Below are 25391 nucleotides of genomic sequence, written 5' to 3'. Positions count from 1 at the left end.
GCAACATAAGTGTCCATTGCTAGATGAATGGGTAAAGAAGATGTGGTATATGTACACAATGGAATACTACCCAGCCATAGAAAGGATGAGGTCTTGCCATTTCTGATAACATGGATGGACCTAGAAGGTATTATATTAAGTGAAATAAGTCACACTGAGAAAGACAAATACCATATGATTTCACTCATACATAAAATCTAAAAAACAAAAGAAATGAATAAATAAACAAAAAACAGAATCAGACCTATAAATACAAAGAACAATCTGATGGTTATTGGAGGGAAGGGGTGTAAGGAGATGGGCAAGATGAATGAAGAGGAGTAGGAGATACAGGCCTCCAGTTGTGGAATGAATAAGTCACAGGGATGAAAGGCACAGCATAGGGAATATAGTCAATGATATTGTGGTAGCGTTGTGTGGTGATGGCTAGTAGCTCCACTTGTGAGCATTGCATAATGTAGAGAGATGTTGAATCTCTATGTTGTACACCCGAAACTAATGTAACATTGTGTGTCAACTATGCTCAAATAAAAAATTTAAAAAAATAAAACAAGAAATAGAGAACTAAAGAAAAATTTTAAATGTGGAAAAGAAAAAGAAACTGATGAGAGTTAAGTGATGAGGAATGTAAGCAGTGTAGGGACTCCTCGGGTCTCTGGGCTGCATAGGACTGGAGCTGGTTTATGTACACATTAAAAGAAAAGGTCTTCCAGGATGACTAGCATTTGTGAAGACATGGGAGTACATTTAGAATTGTAATAGGCATTTGGGACTGCATATACTTAATGAATTTAGGGTTGCTCATAATATTAAATAATACTGGGATGTTTCCATGTAGTTTTGAAAGTATGGGCATATAGGTTTAGAGCTATCAGCATCACACAGAGTTCCTTTTCTTAAAAAAATGTACAGTTTTTTTTGTTTGTTTTTGATTATTTTAAGAACATATTTTAAGGTATAAAATAGAGTTCAGAAGAGGTGACCAGAAAGGATCATTTAATCAAATGACAAGTACAATGGAATATGTGTTCTTTTCTTAAGAGTATTCATCCAGATGAAAGAAAGATATTCATCAAACTTTTATGTCTGTATCAGTTTATGGCTGCATGTAACTGACACCTTCAAAGAACAATGGTATTAGTATATTATAGAGTATAGAGTATAGAGATTGACTTTTCTCCCACAGATATGAAGGCAGGAGTAAGCAACCAAGGGATGATGTGGTGCCCCAATTGGTTCATCAGGAGATCTAGTTTCACTCTATGTACTTGCCTCATTATCACCAATATATGTCTTCTACTTCGTGATTCAGCTTCTTACAATCCAGCTGCCATGTTCTCATTTCAGGGTATATGAAGAAGAAATAGGAAAAGGGGTCTTTAAGACCACTTCTGGAATTTTTACCTTTTACTTCTGCTTACTTCCACTTAATAGGATGTAGGCTGGGAAATGTTACTTTATTCTGGGAAGCCATGTGCCCAGCTTAAAATTGGTGACTGGGGGAAAACATATAATACCTGCCATCATGTTTCATATAGTCTTAGTTCTGGGGCTGTCTTACCCAGTGGAGATACCACTGACAAGGACCAATCAAATGGTGGGCATGATCGACGGATCTTTAGGAACTGGGTAGTATCCAGTGAATGATATAAAAATAGTAGCCAAACAGATGTTAGTGGTCACTATGTTTTAGACAGGACATTACCAGTTCTTGGCATTTGAAACTGTATCACCCTGGGGAAAATTTTTTGGTCATTGAAAGGAGAGAGAGAGAGAGAGAGAAAGAGAGAGGAAAAATATTAAAGAGTAAGGCATATTTCTTTCTCTAAAATATTGATTTTTCCATTTTAAGTTAGAGTCAAATATCAATATAGGTAAAATTGGTAGTTCCCAGAACTGATGAGTATTCACAAAGCTTAACAAATGAATGCATGGCTTGATCTTACTGCAGCATATTTAGAGAGAAAAGAATGTATTGATCAACTCGCTTTAGGACACCTTCTATGAATTACTACTGTTTGAAATAGCCCTATTGCCAGGAGCCTATATAGGCTATATTTTGTTCATTATAAGGGAATTCATACTTTGCTGGTTTTGAGTCATGGTCTAATATTAGGGGTGTCACAAGGATATGTTTTAATATGTAATATATGAGTCGTGGGTTCTTGTCTTGCCTTAGTTGCTGAATCATAGTTTAATCTTGTATGAAAAAATAGAGTATCCCTGCCTCAGTTACACTCTTAGGAACATAGTATTAAGGATTATTCATTTCTAACCACAATGGAAGAGAGCATTGTTGTAAAAAGTCACCTCATGGTATACCCTTGATTACCAAAGGGTAAAATCCAACCTTCCTAAAGGTAGAATGTTTATGAGGGTATCTTCACTTTTGTTCCTCCTTTGCCTTACTTTTTTTTTTTTTTTAAGATTTTATTTATTTATTTGAGAGAGAGAGAATGAGAGAGAGAGCACATGAGAGGGGAGAGGGTCAGAGGGCGAAGCAGACTCCCCGCCGAGCAGGGAGCCCGATGCGGGACTCGATCCCAGGACTCCAGGATCATGACCTGAGCCGAAGGCAGTTGCTTAACCAACTGAGCCACCCAGGCGCCCCTTTGCCTTACTTTTAAGACAGCTTTTATTATTTTGAGTCACAATTCATAAAAAAAAAAAAACAACAACAAAACCAAACCAGCCTGTAGCTATAACTGTGTCTGAAGGCGTTCATGCTTTAATTGCTTCACATATAACATTTAATAATTACTGAGTTGACACACTTCATTTATCTAAATTTATCCAGCTCTAATGAAAGCTGCCTACATAATTTGCTATTGTGAATGACAAATACACAGTTCTATCACAACTCTACTTATTTTGGAGTGGGCCCCAAAGAAATCTACATGTATTCTATATATACCTTGAAACTTCTGACCATAAGGAGGCTCCTATATCTATTTGGAGGTATTGAAGATTGGAAAAAAAAAAAAATAGTTTGCCTTATTAAGTTAAATTCTGCAGGAAAGAATTTAGCAGAAAATCTATAATAATGTTTATAAGTGGATGGTGCCTAAAGTTATTTTGTTTTTGTTTAATCAGTTTTGCAGAATTGTAAAATGTTAGATTCAGACATTGAATTACAGATTCTAAATGCTTAGAAGAGGAGTTCAAGAGAACAGACAGGAATCCAACAGCCTAGAACTCTTTTCCAGATATGGAGAATGTAATTTAAAGGAATCAGTTAACATTTGACTCTGTCAGATTTAAACGGTATCAGTAATAATCTTTTATGATACATTTATAGAATTATTATGATTAGTTAGGTAAGAGCCAAGTGATATAGACTAAAGACACAAGTAGTACAGGAATTGAGAGTTTTTGTGGATAGAAAGATGGGGGAAGCCATGACCTTCTGCTGGATCATGATGGGTAGATGAATCAGATATAGATTAAGGAAAAAAAAACAGAAAATCATATTCCTGGAGGATGCAATGAGGGAGCAAGAGCTTGAAGGTGGAAATGAGTCAAATGTGTTCTGATTTTTGAGAAAAATAGAGCATTCATCCTAGGGGATGATAAGCATGGGCTTGATTAATTTGGTTGGAATGTGATAGATCTTGAACTTGATCAAGTAGAATGTGAATGAAATTCCAAGCATTTGATCTACAAAAGACATAATACAAGTGGTGTTTGGGATGATTAATCTCAAGTATTGCATGGAATGGTAATAGGAGACATTAGCAGTAAGACCATGGCAGCTTTCAAACTTGCCAATGCTAAAATCACCTGGCCCAATTGTTAAATTTGTAGCACTTAGAACAGCACCTGGCACATAGTAGGTACTCAATAAGTATTTGTTGGGCTGAATTGAATTTTGACCAGTCTTGAGCCTATCCTACTCCAAGTGTTATTTATTTGTTCATGGTTTATGAATGATCGTTGTCATAGATTTTGTGTTTTCGTATGAGAGGCCAGAGAATTACTAAATCTTTCAAGTTTCAAAAGAAAAAGTTGTAATGGTAGAATTGATTCATCCATATGCCATATGTTTATTAATCCATTCAGTTAATAAATATTGAGCATCTACCATATGATTAGAACTCTTCTGGTTGGTAGGGGTACAGAGGTGAATGAGACAGATGAGGTCTCTGGCCTCATGGAACTTATACTTTAATGTGGGGGGGGCAAAAACAAACAGAAAATACTGCTACATAGTAAAGTAATATATTTGGTTTTTGTCCTCAGTTCCTACCACAGAGCTTCAAAATTGGAATTTTTGGAATTTCCTTGGAATTTCCCTAGTGATAGGAGTATCTTTGTTATGCTAATGAGATGACAATAGTGGGTCAGTAGTTTCAGGATGCGGTCACCAGAAAAAACAATTATGTGAGTAGAGGGTTGGAACTTTTGGGCAACCTGACCTCTGGGGAAGAGAGAGGGACTGGAGATTGAGTTCAATTTTATAGCCAATGATTAAACCAATCAATCATGCCTACATAATAAAATCCCAGTAGAAGCTCTGGACAACAAAGGTTAGTGGAGCTTCCTGGTTGTGAACACACTGCTGTGCAGGGAGGGTAATGCACCCTGACTCCCCAGGGAAAGGGAATGAATGCTCTGTGCTCCCTCCCAGACCTAGCTGATGTATATCCTTTATAACAAAACTATAATCATAAGCATTGAACCTCCCAGAGTTCTGTGAACTGTTCTAGCAAGTTATTGCACCTGAGGGAGTTGTGGGAACCCTGGATTTATAGTCATTCAGTTAGAAGTATGGGTGGCCTGGGGTTCCTCAAAGTGTGGCTGTCATCTGAAGAAGGGTAGCCTCGTGGAGGACCGAAACTTTGACATGTGAGGTCTGCATTAACTCTGGGTTGTTAGTGTTAGAATTGAATTGTGGTACACCCAGTTGAGGTGGAAACTCAGTGTGTGTGTGTTTAAAATGTTAAATGCTTGTAAATTTTTACTGTGTCGCATTTTAAGATAGATGCCAAATGGTGAGGATGATGTTTAATGATAGTGGAAACTAACCTGTTTCCCTCTCAAATTGTATCATGCAAAGGGACACCTAGTACCCGTTATTTTATTACTGGGACTTTGGGGTTGCTTTAAGGAGAGAATAAAACACAAGTTAGACCATGAAGAACTGGTAATATTTGAGTAAGCAGAGAAGGGAGGTAAGAAAGGACTAAAGTAGTTTGAAGCCCTGGCAAGGGCTAGAGCCAGCCCTCTGGACATCTAAAGTTCATGGTCTTCAGCTCTTTCCCCTTATTGGCTAAATAGGGGTAAGCATCCCATTGACGTGAAGCTGTAAGGAGGATATCATTTTTGCTGATACTATTATTATGAATAATGGTAACTCTCATGTTCCTCCCTGATTGCAGTTTGCCAATGTATTTTATATGTTACCTCATGATTCTTTCAATGACATTCTGAGGTAGATGATTATTTTCTGCATTTACACACATGAAAAAATTGATGTCTAAGATTAAGAGATTTGCCAGTGGTTTTAAAGGCAAGAAAGAGACAGACTGAGATTCCAACTCATGTCCTTACACAAGAGATCCAGGCTCTCTACACTAGACCAAAGCTTCCCTTTAAAATTCAGGGCCATAATTTTCTTGTTTGTTGTTTTTCCCACCCTGATTTACTTGAATTACAACAAAACTCCAAGCCATTATTGAATAGAATAATTAATGGATCCTGAAGGAGGATGGAGATAGATTCTGCAATTCCACCTGCAGAGTAGTGTCCTGTTTCTCATTGAACATTCAGGTCTATTCCGTAAGGGTGTGGAGTAAGAAGCAGCTTGTGACTTGAACACCAAGGGGACAAGAAATGAAACAGGATTTTTTTTTTTTTTTTTTAACAACGGAAGGCATTTATCAGATGTGTGTGCCAAAAAGCAATGTCTGTAAACTGTAAAAAGGGGTTATTTGAGAACTGGGCATAATTCGGGCCCTTTTGAAAGGATGATTCTTCTAGAAAGTAAATTTTTTTACCTTGTGAAATGTCCTTCAGTGAACATCTAAGTAAATATCCATGCACTGAACCTTTGAATTTCCATTAGGCATTTTGAAATAGAATGGGATTTTGCTGAGTGTTGAGGGTTCAGCAGCTCATGTTGGTCATTATCATGAATGACTCCTCTTTGTAACAAGATGGCAGCACCTGTAATGTCCTCAGCCATTTCTATTAAAAGTTATAACAATGTCCCTTTGAATAATATCACTTATGAAAATATCTTGATGGTGAACTTTTCTTATCTTTCAAGCTTTTTAGTGCTGAGGTGAGGAACTTGGAAATGGTTTTCTTATGGTGAAAATTTACTTAATGTTAAACATACACAAGAAACCAAACTTTCTACTTTTCTTTGGAAATAAACACAGAAGCAAATGAAATGTGCTAATGTGCTCCCAATTAGCACATTCATTAAGGGCTATGTTGAACGCAGTAATGAACTTTTCGCTTCTGATTGAAGATAGAATTCACAATGATAAATTAGCGAGTATATCTGCTGAAAGTTGCCAAATTATAGGGCTGAATGAATACTACTAATAAAATCACTCACCACCCACATGAAAATGATAAATATGAATCCAAAAAACCTGAAAAATATCCTTCACAAGAATGCATATCTTTCTTTGAGAAAATACCAGGTAAAAATTAATCTTGAACACTAATGTGGCTTCATCTGGTTGATTTGTCTGTCCAAGGGTTTAAGTTTGAGGCATTAGCTTTTCCTGTGTGCAGACAAGGGTGACTCCTATTAAACATAGAGTGAAATGAGAGAATCTCTTATTTCAAGTTGTTTTTTTTTTTTAAAGATTTTATTTATTTATTTGACAGACAGAGACACAGCGAGAGAGGGAACACAAGTAGAGGGAGTGGGAGAGGGAGAAGCAGGCTTCCCGCTGAACAGGGAGCTTGATGTGGGACTTGATGCCAGGACTCTGGGACCATGATCTGAGCCGAAGGCAGACGCTTAACGACTGAGCCACCCAGGCGCCCTCTTATTTCAAGCTTATCAGGTACTGCTAACACCACAGGAATCACTAAGCTTGAGGCATGTTAACCAGCATGAGTGTGAGCTGGCTAGAGGAAACAATTTCAGTACCGATCACGGTAGGAATGGAACACCAGAAATGCTTAAGTATTAAATTCAACTCTGTTATTGGTGGTGGGGATAGTGGCCATCGAAGTGGGTGATGATGTGATGATGATGATCACTATTAACAATTGTTTGCATTTGTTGAGTTCTTCTCCATCAGACAATGGATTATATATATTACTTGATGTATCTTTATGTGAAGAAATTATTACTATTCTCTTTCTTCGGAGGAGGAAACAGAATACATCAATATTGGATTTTTTTTTGAATTCAGTATTTTCATGATAATTTAGACTCTCTCTATACCCCCCCCCCAAAAAAGATCCCCTCTGCCTGAGAGGCTCTGTTTTCTCTCCATCAATCTGTATGTCTTTTTATATTGCTATTCAAGAAGTGTTCACCTCCATGAATGTCTACTCTCCAACTTTAATAGTTTGCCAATGTTACTTTGTTTCAGTATTTTTTGATAATTTTATAGTTATGTTTTCCCTTCTCCCACTCGAAGTTCTTCAGAGTTAGAGATAGGTTTCTATTGCTTCTGAATACTCCCAAGACTCTCCAGTATAGTGCTCTACTTAGAATAGAAATCCAATAAATGTTGTTGTTCAGTGAGATGAGAATCTATCGTGTTTTTAAATACTTCTGAAAAATGAGATTCCTCTCTCTGCCTTGGTAACACATCCCAGGGTCTATCAGCCTTAGCTGTCAGGAAATTTGTCCTTCATTCTTATCTGTATACCTCATGCCATTTCTCTTCTTCACGGAATCTTTCAAAACATTCTTTGTGTGATGGCCCTTCATACACTGGAAAGTTTGTTTCATGTCTTCCTTGAGCTGCTCCTCAAGACAAAATAATGAGCCTTCAAATGATCATTATGGGTTTTTTTTTAATATGTATGTTTTCCCTTTAATTATGTTCAAAAGAATTTACATCAGATAAAACATAAGAAACTAAAGAAAATAAAAACTAAGTTATTTTTCTAATTCTCTTGTAATTTTGCTTGTAGAAAAGTCATGACATAACTTCTTCAAAATGGTTGTAATGATTACTTTTGAGAGTAGTGACTTGATTGCAAGACTTTGTGAGCTTGGGTTTTTTTTAAGTTACATTCATAGATGTTTCTTTTTTTTTCTGTAGAAATTTAGGTTTTAGTTTTCCTTAACAGATTTTTGATTAAAGGCAAAGAGATTGATAAATCGGAAAGGTGCCAGACTACTTCTAGCCAGAAACGTTAATCTTTTTATTCCATTTTAGTTGTGTTTTCCCCTAAGAATATAGAGTCTGTGCTTATAAGCTGGGTTTTCTCATGCTGGTAGATAGAAGTATTGGTGCTTATAATGGATATGTTTCAGTATTTTCCCTGAGCAGACCAGTCTCTAATCCCTGTTTAAAGTCTTTCCTTTAGTGTCACATTACAAAATTAATCTTTCCATTTGCTTCACTCCACACCATTTAATACCGTTTGACTCCGCATAAAACACCATGACATGAGCTTTAAATAAAAGCTGGATAGGGCTAAGTTGTGTGCATATTGTGTTTGGGATTAAGAAACTAAATTCGACAGGTAATGGAGTAGGATTTAACTGCTCCGTGATACTAAACTGTGAGGTGTCGTGTCAATCATCTGTCCAGGAAATATAAGCTATAAAAGGAAAGTGAGATGTATTTCAGATGCCTAATCACACAAGCAAAAGGTTAGCTCCTCAAGGATGGGAGTTTGCAGACTGCTACCTTCATCTCTGGAGGGGACTCTGGGAGCTAAGGCCATCATACAAATAGGCTTATTTGTATTTGCCTGAGGATTAGATAGGTTTCCTAGGAGACATGATAAAGAAATGTCTGCGACAAATGGCCAGTTTCTCATATTAAATAAAGGGGAAACAAAACTTTAAAGCAGTGGGGGAATGGATGTAGGGTGTTTGGAGAGCTTCCTACCTGTTTAGTAGAAAAAGCATGGCATATATATAGAAGAGAAATAGATTTTGAAATATTTCTTGCTAAGATCGTTATCAATAGCATTAAATACTTGTTCTTACTCTTGACGACCAACCAGTTTTGAACTCAATTTTATATTTAGTCAAAATAATTATATCCATCAATTCTTTGATAAATTTTATTCTTCTCTGTGCTGTAACTTAATATTTTTCCAACCAATTGAACTGTCCTATTTTTTTTTTTTTTACTGTAATTCTTTCTTTAAAGGAGGTACAACACAATTAATAAACAAAAGATAAAATGTCCTCTACGAATAAAAATAACCTATCCATCTCTCTGGTCTGGAGGATGACACAAAGAGGGCTGGGAAGTGAATCGCTGAAGTGTATGATTACACATTTAGTCCAGCGTCTCAGCTTGATGTGCGGCGCTTTTACTGCGCACTTCCCATTAACGCTGATTGTCCAATTTAGGGCTTCATTAATGAGCCATAGACCACTTGTAAATTTCCGACTTATAGAATCAACCACATTTAAAGTTTTATTCTCCTGAAAATGTCTCCACCTGTCAAGCTGATAATAAATACTTTGCATTCTTCCACCCACTTAACCCTTCTGTCATGTCAATTTGGGCTATTGTCAGTCGCATTCCTGTTTCTTAAACATATGTAACATTTATAGCAATAATAATTGTAAGAGCAAACATTTTTATGGCATTTATTCTGCACTAAGCTTAGATCTTAGAATCACTTCTTGATGGCTTATGATGTTTCAATACCGTTGCAAGCATTCTAGAGGCATTAACTCATTTAGTCCACTGAACGCTGTGACGTAGCTCTTCTTACTATCCCCATTTTACTGAGAGAGTAACTAAGAAAGGTGAAGGGTCTTGCCCAGGGCTACAGATCTGGTAAGTAGAGGAGCTGGAATTTAAACAGGGGTGGTCTAGCTTTAGCGTTTGACTTCTAAGGCTCCATCTTATGGACTGGGTATATATTCATCCTCAAGAAGTGGTAAGGGCTTTACAAAGGAACTGATGGCTTCGCCTACAGTATCCAAAACATTTGCCCAATAATCAGCCTTTGCATAAAAGTTTTGCTTTTTGCTTTCTTGATAGAACCCTGAGCAACCATACTCACAATTATTCTGTTAGCTCTAAGGCAACATTCTGTGTGCTATGTCGTATATTCAGAAAACTTATAGAATCAACCACAGTTTGCAGAGAAGCACTGACCAAATTGACAATAAAGCAATTGCGATTTTTATCACCAAAAGTGATAATAGTGTCATTTGGGTCACTACACTTCAGGAGGAATTAGTAGGTGATGAATATGCAAATGTCATTAGCGGTTGTGATCAATCAAGTAAATAGAATGAATAAAAACATATAAAAATATTGGTAAGATGTTTGAGAACTTGACTTTGATAAGAGGAAAAGAATGGTTTCCTGCCCGAAGCTAGAAGAAAAAGTAATTTTATGTGGAATGTGCTTTTACTCAATTCTGCCCATCAGAATCATAAAGTTCTTCAAAGTCTAAGTCTTCAGAGGATCTTTCCTGACTCCTCTAGTCCTCTACAGTATTATGTGCTTCTTTGACATTTCTTCCAAAACAGTGCCTTGTACATTAGCTTTCTCTGTATTCCTCTCACATACTCTTTGGTAAATTCTCTGAAGGTGCGGACTATATCTTCTCCATGTTCGTGTTTATAGGAAGTCAACAAATATACATCGATTGATTGACAGGCAGCCTAAGGTGGTCCCAATGGTTTTCTACCTTTGAATCGGGTCATTAGCACTCTGGGGAACCAATCTGTAAATCAGATGCAATCCATGAGTTATAATGAGTGGATAGATCTTAAAATTATTAGAGGAAACAAAAATGAAACAGCCGTCACATAGACAGCCTAATTGGAGTCGCTTCACCTTACAAGGCAAGTGGAATGAGCAAGTTCTCAGCAAATTATCAGAAAGCATCCATTGAAAATGTAGAATGGGAATATTTTTGTGATGAATTAGAGATTCTTTTATCCTTGAAACCAGAAAGCAACTTGCTTAAAATAGAATTAGTTGCACTGCATCTACAAACTTGGAATTATATTATGAGAAATGAAGGAAAGTGGCTTAATGACAAATGCAAACAAAGTCTCATCTCTTAATGATGTACACTATAATGAAAACTGGAGGCTGAGCTCGTATCAGAAATGACTCTTCAGTTAATTCAAAAGTGAGGGAGAGATTATGTAGTAGAAATAACTAGAAGGGCAAGTTCTGTTTGAAAGTTCAAAAATAATAAAAATTATATATCTGGTTTTACTATCTAACTCCTTTTGTTTTGATTCTTGGATTGACAGAAACCTTCAAATTACCAATTTGGCTTTCCCCAATCTTTGATCCTGTAGTGGATGTCTGGAGTTAAGGCTCAATTGCTTCAGTTTCCCTTTAATTTATATCCTATTGATCAATACCCTTTAGATTAATATCCTGATTTATCAATAATTCTCCTGTAGGAATGGATAATGTGGGTCAGTTTACAAAATCTGTTCATTCTCAAAGATTGATTTATTATTTTAGAGAGGAAGAGAACGTGCGCACGCTGTGCGCGCACACACACACACACACACACACACACACACATAGGGAGAGGGAGAGAGAGAGAATCCCCACTGAGCATGGAGCCTGCTGCAGGGCTCAGTCCCACAACCCCAAGATCATGACCCTCGCCGAAACCAAGAGCTGGACGCCCAACCTACTGAGCCACCCAGGCACCCCTAAAATCTGTTCATTCTTAAGTGAACAGTTAAGTGTTGGGTTTTGTGAACTTGCAAAGTCAAGAATTCACTGGAGTTGTGCCAGAAAGGTTTTCACTGACCCATAAGTAATGCTTGGGGCCTGGAATGAAATAGTAGGCCAGGCTGATCTATCTCATTTCCTTACATCTCATTCTCTTAACTCGCTGATGTTGCTTATTAGGCTCATGGGGGTATGCGAGTCTGTGACCTGTATGTTAACATGGGTGTATAGTCACGGAGGACTGCTTCTCACCGTGTAGAACTGGGGTAGATTGTGTTATTGTTCCTAATTATTTCCTCACCACTTCTGGAAGAGCATTATACCTCTCCACTCTGTTGACATCAATCTTGGCCGCATTAATTTTTTTGATCAGTGAAAGCTCTAATAGCCATTGCTTGGTTCTGCTATAGTTCTTCTCCCAGTGCAATAGAACAGCCTGGGTGAGATGCTTGCCACTCCTTCACCCTGGATCCCAGAACAGCCACAGTGTACTTGCTGCTGTCATCTTAGTGATTTTGTGAAACCCTAAAATTTGGGAGTTGTTTGTTCCTGAAACTTAAAGTAATGCAAGCTGACTGATATTAGCACTCCTCCTATAAAGTTAATTTGACATTTACTCTCATGTCTTGCAAATTTTGAAAATTCTTTATATCTTTAGGGTCTGCTCTTAATTTTCAAATTGTTATCACCTTTAAGAAATAGTTCATGGAGAGGCAAGAGGGAGGTCTTTAGGCCATTCATTCTTAGATTTTATGTAGGACAACAGCTTTATTTGAATTGAGATCTGGATAATTTGGAAATTACAGCCTTACTGGTTCCTAGATCTCTAGAGAGAAAAGACATAGAAAGTGGTATCTCCTTTGGTAGAAAGGCAGGAAGGCACGATGACTAGGGTGAGCCCACCAATCTTACCTGAGAAGAATGAATGCTTTGCTATGGCTGACAGGAGAGGTGAAGTACTGAAGCCGAGATGGGTCAGCTCTGTGAATAGCCATAATGATAGCCCTCCCTCCTGGAGGAACTCTGCGTACTACATTAAATTACGCAGAAAATTGAGGACATGCGTTTCAGGAAGAGTGAATGAATCCCTGACCTGGCACCTTTATTGCTAGAACTGTGAGCACTGCTTAGAGGAGCAGTAAGCTCTGACTGACTGAGGCAGAACATTTTAGAATTCTTTTCTTCCTAACCAGTACATGCGGGGAGGGCTGGGAGTCGAATGTCCAGGAAAAGACACATGCCAGAACACAGTGGACCACACAGGCAGAAGATGGGGACAGCCCTCCTCCACGCTAGTGAGGAAGGCTGAGGTTAGACATGGCATGCATGGGTGCTTCCAGGATGCTGACACAAAAGCAGCAGGCTGTATTGGAACCTATCCTAGGAGACTCTCACAGAATGGTCTCCACGTGTAGAAGCATTCCTGATCCAGGCACTTTGACTCTTCATGGAACTTTTGGGTTTTAGGATCCTATATTTTATCTGTAATGGAACAATGATCACTAAATTATCTTGTGTTTAATACCTTTTGTTTTTGTTGCATTTAGCAAAGATAGATCCAAGTTAGAAAATACATTCCAAATTAAGAGACTTGTTAATGGAGACATAATGCCACAGTTTTTTCTCAGGGATTGTGGCTAAGGGAACATGCCCCCTTTCCACACACCGTACACATGCAAACCCATCTTTGATCTTTTTAGTCAAAGGTATCTCTCACTGAAGGGTTGCACTTAATTTCTAGAATTCTTTGATGAGATAACATATTATTGAGACCCCACACAATGAGAAGCTAGTGTCTCTGGGAATCACACAGATTTAACAGAAGACCCAGACTTTAGGTCATGTGAGTAAGTTTACTCGGACATCTTGTATTGCCAAAATTAATACCTGACCATTGATCTTGGCTATGATAGTGGAAGTTTTCTTTCATCTTCAATCAAAGCACTCCTCCTATGTGGACCCAAAGTCAAAGCTACTGTGTGTGCATGCATGTGTATGGGTGCACTTGTGCATGTGCGTGTGTGTGTGTGCGCGCGTGCGCTTCTGTGCATTTAATGCTGTTTTCGTGCCTGCAAATAATCCCTTCCTAGGTCAACCTCTTGTCACAATATTTTCACAGTGCACCATTTTCTTGGGTATAATTGAGGAAACAAAACATATGCACAAGTACCCTCCTGGGTTTCTTCTGTGCTTTTATGCATATTCAGTCAGACCATAATAGTTACTGTCCTTTGGGCGGGGTGCTTGCCAGATACCATCATTACATCTGGCTAGATTGTTTGGGTCCTCTGAAGACACTTTCTCAGTATCATTTGGCTTTTACTCAGCTACAGCTAATTTGCCACACCCTTCCTTTCTGCCTGTCCAAAAATCTCATCAGAGAGAAAGATGTGTTTCTCTCACCACGAGAAAACAGAACTTTTCTTCAAAGGGTAGAGCACATATTCAATGAACAATTATGTATCTTAGCCAAAGTTTCTCTCTTAAAAAAAAGCATGGAATATGTGTGTAACCTGAGCTCATATATTTGCCCTTCTTTTTGATCCCTTTTAATTACTGTTATTAACCGTATTTCTTGATTTTAATATTAAAAGAGTATCCCATTAAAATAGACTTTAGTTGGTAACAGCCAAGTAGCCAGGGCTTGATAAATGACTTTTGCAAAGATAGAACCAATGTGAACAACCCCTGAAGCTATCAGGAAAGGTAGCGGGAGTCATGAAGAATCATTTGGTTATGCCCCACAAGGGTGGCAGTTTTCTCAATGAATGAGAAGTGAGTTCCAGAAGCAGTGGGAACCTCTAAAGGTCACCCTTGCATTTCTATATTGCAGTAGACATGATAAAAGGCACAATATTGACGCTATTAAAATTTAGATTGGTTATGTGATTTGCACTGAAAGCATATTGTTTTTTGAGTTGAAAACCTTTTGGGAATAAGCCTGATGCCAGGAAGGACATGTAACTTAGAAACAGAAAATGTACATTTCCTCCCTAGGGTGGAAGGAGGGATATAGAGAATGGTTTTCAAAGTGCCTTTCGCATTCACCTCCATAGGAGGTGGGAGAGAAGAAAACAAACGAACAAACCAGCACTCTAATTTTTTGTCTGGTTCATTAATCATATTAGCAATGTTTAGGGAAAATACAAAACAGAAACAAAACACGGTTCCGAGTGGCACAGTGCAGCACTTAGGGTTTCTGGAATACAACATGAGACAAAAAATACGCTGTAAATAGAAGAAACCTTTGAAATTCTACAATATTCAGTGTCTTAAGGTTCTGAGTTCGTTTTAAAGAACAGAAACTTGGAAAAACATAGGGAAGTACAATAAGATTGGAAAATTTTATAAGTATATTATGTATGTAACAGAATCTTAGCAAAGTGTTAAGAAATTAGAGATCGCAACCTGAAAGAAAAAATGCATATTGCCTTTATGCAGAGTGTAATAATCTATTAGTCTGACTCATGGACTTGGTTATCAGCTTTATGTGGCTTAATACCAAATCTAGATCTCTAATATGTTTTTTCCCCAAGATTCAGGTTCATGTTCCAACTATTACTGCTACATAGTTTCATGACTATTTCTCTCATCTTCAAGCACAGCTCATTACCTTTTTGACATCCCCAGTCGACATCCTTTCCTAGTTTCCTATTCCTGGAAATGACCAAGCTGTTGTCTGTGTTCTCCAGGAATGGAACCTTGAACTTGTCTTTGACTGATGGCTTGTCTTCAGCTCTGTCTCAGGAATCAGTCACTAAGTCCTTTTAGTTCTACGTGAAAATGTTTCTTCCCTCTCTTTCTCTCTCTGCTCCTACTAGTTCCCTCTTTTGAGTTATTACTGAAGCTTCCAAACTGATTTTCGTGGATCCAACTCTTTCTTACTCTTGTCTTCTCTCCCACTGCTCTCAATTAAATCTTACTAAAACACATGAAAAGTCCCCACTGTTCAAAAGTATTCAGAGATTTTACCTTGCCATTTAGTTGCTTTGTTAAGATCTTCAAAAGCCTTCATAATGTGGCCCATTGTTTCTATTTAGAGAGTAGATAAATATTAATCGAACATTGAGCTCTATCAAGGTCTTGTCATCCAAACTCAAGACTTCGGACTTTGTTCAAAGAGCACCTAGAAGACACCGAAGGATTTTTAGAAGAAGACTGGACTTTCATCTCAGTTCAGAATTTAGCGAATGAATGGATTGCTGCATTACCTTAGATAAACCCACAAATCTCATTTTACTCGTGTTTAAAATGGAGGCAAGTAGAGCGAATCATGGAGTTCTTGCAGGGAGAAAATGGGAAAATTAATGGGAACATTTGTAAGCAAAAGTTGAAAGAAAGAGCAAGAGTAAGACACAGAGGGAGGGAGGGAGCAAATGAGAATGTATAAAGCACTGTTCACAAAACCTGGCCCATGGCCTCAGGATTTCAAACCCTTACATATGCCATGAACACCCTACTGCAGGACTGGTGAGGTCAGGGGTGGGAAAGGAATATAAAAAGTTGTGAATCATGGGTAAGAATACAGCACTTAAATTATTCCATTCATGGAAATTGAAAAGGGGAAAATCTTTGTGTTACTGCTTCAGAAGATTTTAGATTTCTGAATTAGGCAATTTTTGCTACAAAGAGAGAACAAAATATGATGTGAAAAGGAGAGATTATTTCATGATGTATTTGTCTTTTTTTGTGGAACACCTTTAGATGCACAAACCAGAATGTCCACACAGAGTGACTATGACTGGTCTGCTGAAGGGCCCATTCAGAAAAAGTTCTTTGTAGAACATTAATTTCGAGTCTAGATTTTAAGTCAGAAACTCACGGGACTATAAGGAAGGGCAATAAAAATATATTTACTCTGAGTCTCTGACCTGCGGGAAAGACATTACCTAATTGTTTGGTCAGATGGCTCTCCCTTGTCCAGTTATAAAAGATCTCCTGAGCAAGACCTGTTTTATTGAAAGAACTTTCAAGATGAACTAACAAGTCAGAAGAAAGAACTAAACCAAAGTTTAGAGTCATTAAGGATACAATCCCTGCTATGCAGAAGCAAGAAAGACCCCAAGAGGACAACGTCAAAGGTCATGCTGACACGTTGACTTGTCCTAAAAAGACTGTAATGGATTTGATTGGAATAATCCGAGATGTATTTATGGAGCACCCATTAGGCGACTGGCACTCTTCCAAACAAACCTTCTGGGTGGTGCAAGACTGGTCGTTTTCTGCCGAGAGAGAAATTGATTTCCTACCTAGGATCAGCTTTATGGGGAGCAAGCTATTTGTTTTATTTATGGCTTGAACTCCGCTCCCTGCTGTAATAATTCAAATTCTGTAAGTACAGACCTCCTTCTTATTTGGATATTGACTGGAAAGGGAGCCAGCTTAGAGTTGGCCCTGCAGCTACTGGCAGGAGGTTTGGATTTATGCTAATGAATGGGGCTAAGGCTTTCAAGGATTTGCTTTCATGACTAAATGCTCTGGACAGTACTCTCCAAGATTCTTGGTTGGGCTTCGTAATAAGAGTGGAAGGCTGTATCTCCATGCTGAAGGCGTTTGATGAGGATCAAAACAAAACTAAATTTTAAAAAATCTAATGGAAAAGTTTGGTTTCTTAATATAAAATTCTGTATCTGAGTAAACAGAAAGTAAAGAAGGAATGTTCAGGAAATTCAGGAAGCATTTTCATGGAAAGGTGAGACCATGATCTTATCTTGGGAGTCAGAAGTTCCAACCTCACCTCAACTAAATTGGAAACTTTGTAAATGTTCTACTGATTAGCAGTTGAATTATATAGTCCAAGGAGCTGGGTTTCGGGAAGTACAATCTCAAGGAGCTTTGATGTTTTTCTAAAGTAAGAAACTTACTTGAGCCTTCACCTTAATCATTCTCGGAGATTACGTGTTCTCTTTACTGACACTGGGAAGCCGAAGACCTTTATACAAATCAATTCTCAATGGGGACAGGCACACTGCTGAACTACAATAAGGTTATGGACAAATCCACTTGGAAATAAATCATAGAAGAATTCGAGAGAAACTACAGAACCAGATATGATTGGCATGTCACATGAAACATAAAGTCCTTCAGAAATGTAAATATTAGTATCATTGTGGCAAAAAACAAGTATTTCTTTTTTAAGACATAAAGCTGATTCTGGAATTTTTTTTTTTTTTTTAAAGATTTTATTTATTTATTTGACAGAGAGAGACACAGCGAGAGAAGGAACACAAGCAGGGGGAGTGGGAGAGGGAGAAGCAGGCTTCCCGCGGAGCAGGGAGCCCAATGCGGGGCTCGATCCCAGGACACTGGGATCATGACCTGAGCCGAAGGCAGACGCTTAATGACTGAGCCACCCAGGCGCCCCATGATTCTGGAATTTTTTGAATGAGTTTGGAATTATATAAACAAGGGCAAAACTTTATCAGTGTGGTCATCAGTTGCTACTAAACACTATTATTTTTTCCTGCTTAGATAACCTTCTTCACCTTAATTTTAAAATCCCTTCCCTAGGAGTTATATAACCATAATCTATACTTTAAATTTATTTGCACATTTAAAAATACAATCTATATGCATTTTACAACCTCGAAAATTAGGTTGGCTATTAATACATTTAACTAATTTTCATTTTTCTCACGGATTCTTATGAAGAAAGCTGATATATCATGTTTTCTTCTAGCTCTGTCCTTTATAAATTTACACTCAGTTCACAAAAGGGCCACGCCAAAACTATCTTATTCTTTTTTGTAACTCTATATATCATTCTTGAATATTAAATGAACTATCTCATCCATATTATGGGCTGGTAGGTTATTTAATTTTCTCACTGACTTTGGGTTGACCAGTAAGCTTCGACAATCTGTTGAAGACAACAGAAGCCCTTGTCTATCTGAAAGTTGAACTCAGAGTCTTATATGTTTGCCTAAAGATTTATTTAAAAACTTTTTAAAAGCTAGCAGCTCCACAGAAAACCATAGTGGCAGTTTACCCAATAGGCCATTATTGAGTGTCTGCTGCATTTACTGCTCACAGAAAGGCTGGGGAAAGAGTCATCACAAACATTTATTTTTAAGTACTTGATTTTGAATTTCTATGTTAAAAGTAGTGAGTGGAAAGAATGCAAATGGGCGTTTTCTCTTGCCTTGGGATTTTACCGGATTGATAGGAAGTGACACAAATACCCAGCTCCTGAGAAGGTAGAGGCATGGTAGAATTCTTCTATAGTTATAGGTAAATTATGAGCAGATACTCTCAATTTTCATAATTTATGGTTAATGTGGTATAACAATGGTCAGCCAACATTTTCTTCAAAGGTCTAGGTAATAAATATTTTAGGCTTTGCAGGTCATATGGTGTCTGGCACATCTCATGTCTGCCCAGTAGCAGAAAAGCAGCCATAGAATGAATGAGCTTGGCTGTGTTCCAGTAGAACTATTTACAAAAACAGGCATTGGGGTGGATGTGGCCCGTGGGCAGTAGTGTGCTGACCCCTTTGATATAATATGTTCTACTTAGAACTGAAAAAAAATGAGACTTTGCTTTTGAATATTTTCTGCTGGATCGGGTTTACCAAACATACAGACTAACCATTAGGAAATGGCTAGAGTATTGCTTGTGCCACAACTTCAAGTTTACTTGTAAATAGTATTACTTCTTACCCATCTAAAATGTGGTGATAAGTCTGCCAGACACGGAACAATATATGGACCTAGAAGCGTGTCAAAGGAAGAAAATGCTTAAGTTGCTGTACAAAGTTTTGCTCAAATGTGTTATTTCTCTGCAAATTTGTTTTTCATATTTTTATTATAGCATTTACCATAATATCTAATAAGTTCTAATTTGTCTATCTTCTTTAGAATATGGGCTCCTGAAGGGCAAGTTCTACATATGCTTATCTTCGTATTGCTAGAATCTTGCACAATGTTTTTCTCACTCACCACCTTTTAAATGAATGATCGCATAACTTATAGCCGACCCTGACAGGCCTATGATTTTTTCCAAGCTCTAGAAGAAAAGGGGCATTTTGTCTCTCTGTCTTCCTTCTCTGAGTTCTAAAATAGTGACTGCAATTATTGGCTGGAATTCACCCAGTATGAGTAAATGTCTTTAACAAGAATGGAAAAGATGATCTAACTTGGGACATCATGAAAGGTTGACTGACAATGACTCTTCCCATACAGGAAATCACAAATGGATGTGGCACATTAAATGTTGAACTCAAGCAAGAATGTATACAGCAAAGTGCAACAAACATATAGCATATTTTTATATTAATTACTAAACCTTCACCAGGTGTCGTGAACACAGTTATGGCCTTGCTGTGATCCCTTTGGATTTCTTCTATTATATGAGGCCCTTTCCTAAACTGCTGTATACTTCACCTTCTAATAGGCCATACGGGTAGGCACTGTCACTTGCAGAGAGTTGGAAATGCCTGGGAACATCCCCTTGATGTGGCCCCTGGAAAATGACTAACTGTTACTGGAACATGAAACGCTGCTGTCTTGCCCTAAGATGAGACAGACTTAAGGCATAATTTATACCCCCAGAGCTCCCTTAAGGGATCATCAGGCTGAGGCTGGGACTTTGCCTAAAATCACAGCCTTGCTTGGCTTGCTGCCCTTCACTCTCCCCTGCTCCTTTACAGTTTCTCCAAGACACCTTGTCCTCATAAATCACTTGCATACAAACCCTCCTCTCAGAGACTGTTCTGGGAAACTCTAAGGCACGAGTGACTGTTCAGCTAAAGAGATATTGCTACGTGGTCTTCTTTCTTTCTTTTCCTTCTCTCCCTCCCTTCCTTTCTCTTCCCTCTTTCCGTCTGCTCACAGTGACTCTGCATCCTTCTCTGACATTTTCGGGGCCACACACCATTCATGAGCGAGGCCATTTCGGGTTGAAAGGATCTTTCAGCACCTTAGCAGCGGGAAGGGTTTCACTGCAGCTGTTTCTTTGGCAGGAAGAGTGTAGCTTCTGTGTGGAGTTCAACCTGAAAAGTGCTTCCCTACTGGGTTGAAGCCGTAGATTGTATAATGCTCCCTGTTTCACAGATCAGCAGCATCTCTGGTTTTTAAATTTTTTTTTTCTCTAAGTATACATTCTGCTAAAGTATAACACACATGTAGAAAAGTACACAAATCATAACAAATGCGGCTTGGTGAATGTTATGAAGTAAACAGACCTGTGGAACTATCACCAGATCAAGGAACAGAACATGACACCCAATCTAGAAGTCCGCATCCCACCCTCCCTGGCTCTTGCATGCCCCTAAATGTAATCACTCTTCTCACTGACATCTACTGTGGGTAGTAAGGAATGAATCTTACCCACAGAGAGATCTGGACTTTGTCCTCAGCTGCTGGGAGGTGATCTCCGGGCCCTGAATGTCTGGCCTGAAAGCAATGTCTTTGTTTGCCTGGTAGGTTTGGCCACCAGAATGTCCAATCATGTGACTCATGATGGAGGCTTTGAGACGTGCCATATCATATCTGAACACTGGAGGAACTGGGGACTAAAGGTATTAGCCCAAACCTACTGCAGCGGCTGAGACTAAAGGTCAACCATATAGGCAGTAGGCAGTCACAGACCTTTAGTAACTTTGGACACCAAAGTCTCCAGGTAGCTTCCTTATTTGGCAACGCATTTATTCCAGAAGAGGAGAGAGTCCCTGTGGATAAGAAAGCTTCACATTTGGAACCCTCCCATATTCCTCTCTCTGTTTCTCTTCCTATGCTGGTTCTAATTTCTATCCTTTCACTTTATTTAAATGTACTTTATTTAAATTTTTTTAAATTTGAGTATAATTGACACACAGTGTTACATTAGCTTCAGGTGTACAACATAGTGATTCAACTTCTCTGTATGTTATGCTGTGCTCACCACAAGTGTAGCTGCCACCTGTCGCCATACAGCCCTATTACAACATCAATGACTACATTCCTTGTGCTGTGCCTTTTATTCCCATGACTTATTCATTCCATAACTGGAAGTCTGTATCTTCCACTGCTCTTCACCCATTTCACCAGTTCCTCTATGCCCCTCCCCTCTGGCAACCATCAGTTTCACTCAACTTAAAAGTGCATGAAAGACATAGGAACACTGCCATTTGTCCAAGTGTAGCAATTCAAAGAAAATTTGCACAGGGAAGACAATGAAATGGTCTGTTGCCTGGGAAAGGTGGTGCGGCAACACATATAACTCCAAAAAGTGGACATTTCCTTGGAAATTTTCCATGGAGAATTGAATGGCTGGCAAGTACAATCTCATCTGTGTTCTGTAACTGATGAAATGCAAGGATGCTACTTAGAGATATTAAAGCTCATAAGAAATTGACAGTGAAGCCATCTGGTACTGATTTTTTTTGGGGGGGGGTAAGAAAAATTAATACTGCACATTCAAATTTTTTTTTTTTTTTTTGAGAGAGAGAGAGAGAGCACGAGTGTTGGGAGGGGCAGAGGGAGAGAGAGAGAGAGGAAGAGAGAGAATCTTAAGCAGGCTTCATGCCCAGCACAGAGCCTGATGCGGGACTCAATCTCATGACCCTAAGATCATGAGCAAAGTCAAGAGTCAGGTGCTTAACTGACTGAGCTGCCCAGGCACCCCTCAAATTCCTTAACAGATATAGGATTATGTATTTTTTCTATATTCTCTTGTCTGCATTTAAAAATGTTTAGCCACTCAGACTTGTCTTTTGACATTCCTTTTTTTAATTATTAATTGTTGGAACTAGTGAACAAATTTTTATAAGGTCTAGATGCTATTTTTCTCCACAGAGTATTTAATTTCCATTAAAATTAAATGACTATTAGAATAGGGACAGGTCACCTTGTTCTAATCAGGGATCACAATAACTTGAGGCAGGGTTTCAGCCTTTGTGACCACTTACTTGTCTGTTTCCGATTTACCTTTTTTCCTGGGACTAGATTGCACTGCTTCTAACTGAAAACCTGGGGTAGTTTAATTATTAATGGTGGTTCTGATCTCCAATTTCCATCTCCCTACCATCATGAGAGTACTGAAAAGGCTCTAAGTTAGCTTTTTAGCCTGCTAGCTGATCTAGCGGCTTGGTTTATTGGCCCATCGCCATGGCAGATTGGGAATTTGCAAATGGCTTGAGGGAATGAGAATGATGTCTTGTCTTCCCTGAGGTAATCTTTTCTCTCAGGTCTTAGCTTTTCCATTCCTTGGTTGTTTCAGGAATGCTGAACTTCAGTTATTTGTCTCCCCAGCTCCACAGAAAGGCTGAAATTCTGAGTCACTGCCTTTTGCTTAGAAGCCCTCTGTTTGCTACTGAGGAATCAGCATGGAGGAGGAAAAGGGGCTGAGAACTTGGGTTTGCCTCAATGCAGTTTCCTTCCTCTTGGGATCTCAGCATATTTTGTCTTGTCTGCCTCTCTGCTCACTGATGCCCTCAAAGAGCTGTTTCGTATTTGTTTCATATTTATTGAGCTCTCATAGTTGTTCTCAGCAGAAGAATTAATTGGATACAATCTACTCTGTCATTGTTAGGAGTGGTAGTCCTGTCCTTTTAGGTTTTCCTGTTTAACTATTTCATCTATTTTGAAATGCAAACTGGTATTTCCATTTCAAAAGTAAGTTACTCTCTTTAACACAGTGCTTAGCTTTTTTGGTCTCTGTTCTTCAAACCACACTATCTTCATTTGAGAATCTTGGGTATCTCAGTTCTCCAAAATAGATGAGAAAGACCTCCATTTTATTGAACATGGTGACGTTTTTCTGCTTTAATGGCCCACTGGGGTGTGTGTGTGTGTGTGTGTGTGTGTGTGTGTGTGTGTGTACGTATTATGTGTCCTTTTTTATGTTTTTGGTTAGGATGGAAGTTTTTTTTAGGGTAAGGTGTAAACTATATAATTGACCTAAGAGCAAGTATTATTTTTTGCTGAAACTTCTCTTGAGTCCTAACCAGATACCTTAAATGTACTTGTATTTGTCCTTGTAACTTATATATACATGTTGAACCAGTGTTTATTCTTTTCAACTTCTGGTTTATCTCTATTTGAAATATTACTTGTAATTCAGACTTTACATTAAAATTCTACTCTACAGACATAGGTTTTGCTTTATTTGTTTTCAGGATTATTATTATGCTCTTGATTAGATAATGTAGGTATAAGGTAAAAAATTTAAAGATTTAAAACAAATAAAGTGAAGGGTAACTCTTTCACTATTGTTCTACCATCTCTGTTTCTCATCCAGGAGAGAATCACTCTTGCTTGTATTTAACGTATCCTTCCAAAGAATACAACATTCGTACCATTTAAAAAATAATAATAAATACAAATTTTACACATTGTTCATTTCCTTGCTTTTATTTTTTTTAAAGATTTTATTTATCTGACAGAGAGGGAGAGAGCAAGCACACAAGCAAGGTGGGGAGCAGCAGAGGGAGAGGGAGAAGCAGGCTCCCCGTGGAGCAGAGAGGCCAGTGAGGGGCTGGCTCCCAGGACTCCGGGATCATGACCTGAGCTGAAGGCAGACGCTTAACTGACTGAGCCACCCAGGTGTCCCAACCTTGCTTTTCTTTTATACTTAACAATATATCTTGGAGGAAGTTCCATATGGTCCCATAGATTCTGTATACCTCACCAAAAATTGGGGATAATTTATTTCCAGCTCTGTGGTAGACAGAAATCCAATCAAGAAATGTACCCTTGTTTAGAACCCTGTGATAGACTTTTAGCTTTGAATTGCACAAAAGCCTGCAGACAAATGACGGACTCTTTTCTTGTGGTGCTGAAATGCTGTAGCCCTCTAGCAGGTAGAGCGTCATGGGGGCAGGGGGTGGGAAAGAGCAAGAAGGGAGATGGCATTTAGTGCTGGGATTTCTCCATCGCAGGGAATTCCTATCTCTTTACTTGAATAATAATGATAGTGACCACGTGCCTGTGCCCTGTCAGTCTCACAGTGACTTTCCTGATTATTTTCATTCACATTTTTCTGAATTTTCATTCACTTGACACACAGTACAGTGTCTATTCTGTGGCGGTTCTTTGCCAGGCTGTCTGCCTGTTGATGTGCATGTGGGATAATGAAGAAGAGGAAAGCCAGTTCCTGACCTCAGAAAGCTACCTTCTAAAGGAAGTTCGAGGGTTAAACAAAGAAATACAATCCAAGATGATAAGAGGTATGACTGAAGAATTCAAGCGTGCTCTAGGAACAGATGAGGGCCTCTGGGGTTAAGTGGAGGCTTCCCAGAGGGACAGAGGGGAAATCTAATCAGTAAAATGAGGAACTGGATGAAGAGAGTATTTAAGGAATTTGAATACTATCCCTCCCTGCCTTCACTGCACACAAAGGCCTACAGACCTTGAGATGCTTAAGGATCTGCTGTATTGTATTTCCACTCACCGTATCAGTGAGTCCATCACACCAATTGCCAGATGTCCTGGATTGATTGAAAAATGGTCACCATTCTTCACTCTTCTCGCTATGAATGCTCTTTGTCACGAGACTTTGCTGTTCTTCCCATCAAGAGGTGGAAGATTTCCCTCCACTTCCTGAATCGGGGCTAACCTGCTTTGGCAACATCTTGTGGAGGGA

The 25391-nt window shown here is 38.6% G+C and overlaps 1 long non-coding RNA gene across 1 annotated transcript in view; it reads left to right on the top strand.

Annotated features, from left to right (window-relative positions):
* Positions 1 to 24137, top strand: part of LOC118521005 (uncharacterized) — a 53437-nt gene extending 29300 nt beyond the window's left edge. Inside the window, exon 6 of the long non-coding RNA XR_013446725.1 lies at positions 24048 to 24137. This is a non-coding gene — a long non-coding RNA (uncharacterized LOC118521005). The remainder of the gene's footprint in view (positions 1 to 24047) is intronic.
* Positions 24138 to 25391: the final 1254 nt, after the last annotated feature.

The sequence above is a fragment of the Halichoerus grypus genome, chromosome 4, assembly GCF_964656455.1.
Source record: "Halichoerus grypus chromosome 4, mHalGry1.hap1.1, whole genome shotgun sequence".
Classification (NCBI taxonomy): Eukaryota; Metazoa; Chordata; class Mammalia; order Carnivora; family Phocidae; genus Halichoerus; species Halichoerus grypus.
Note: the sequence above shows the minus strand (reverse complement) of the source record. Positions and strands in the feature narration are given on the sequence as shown.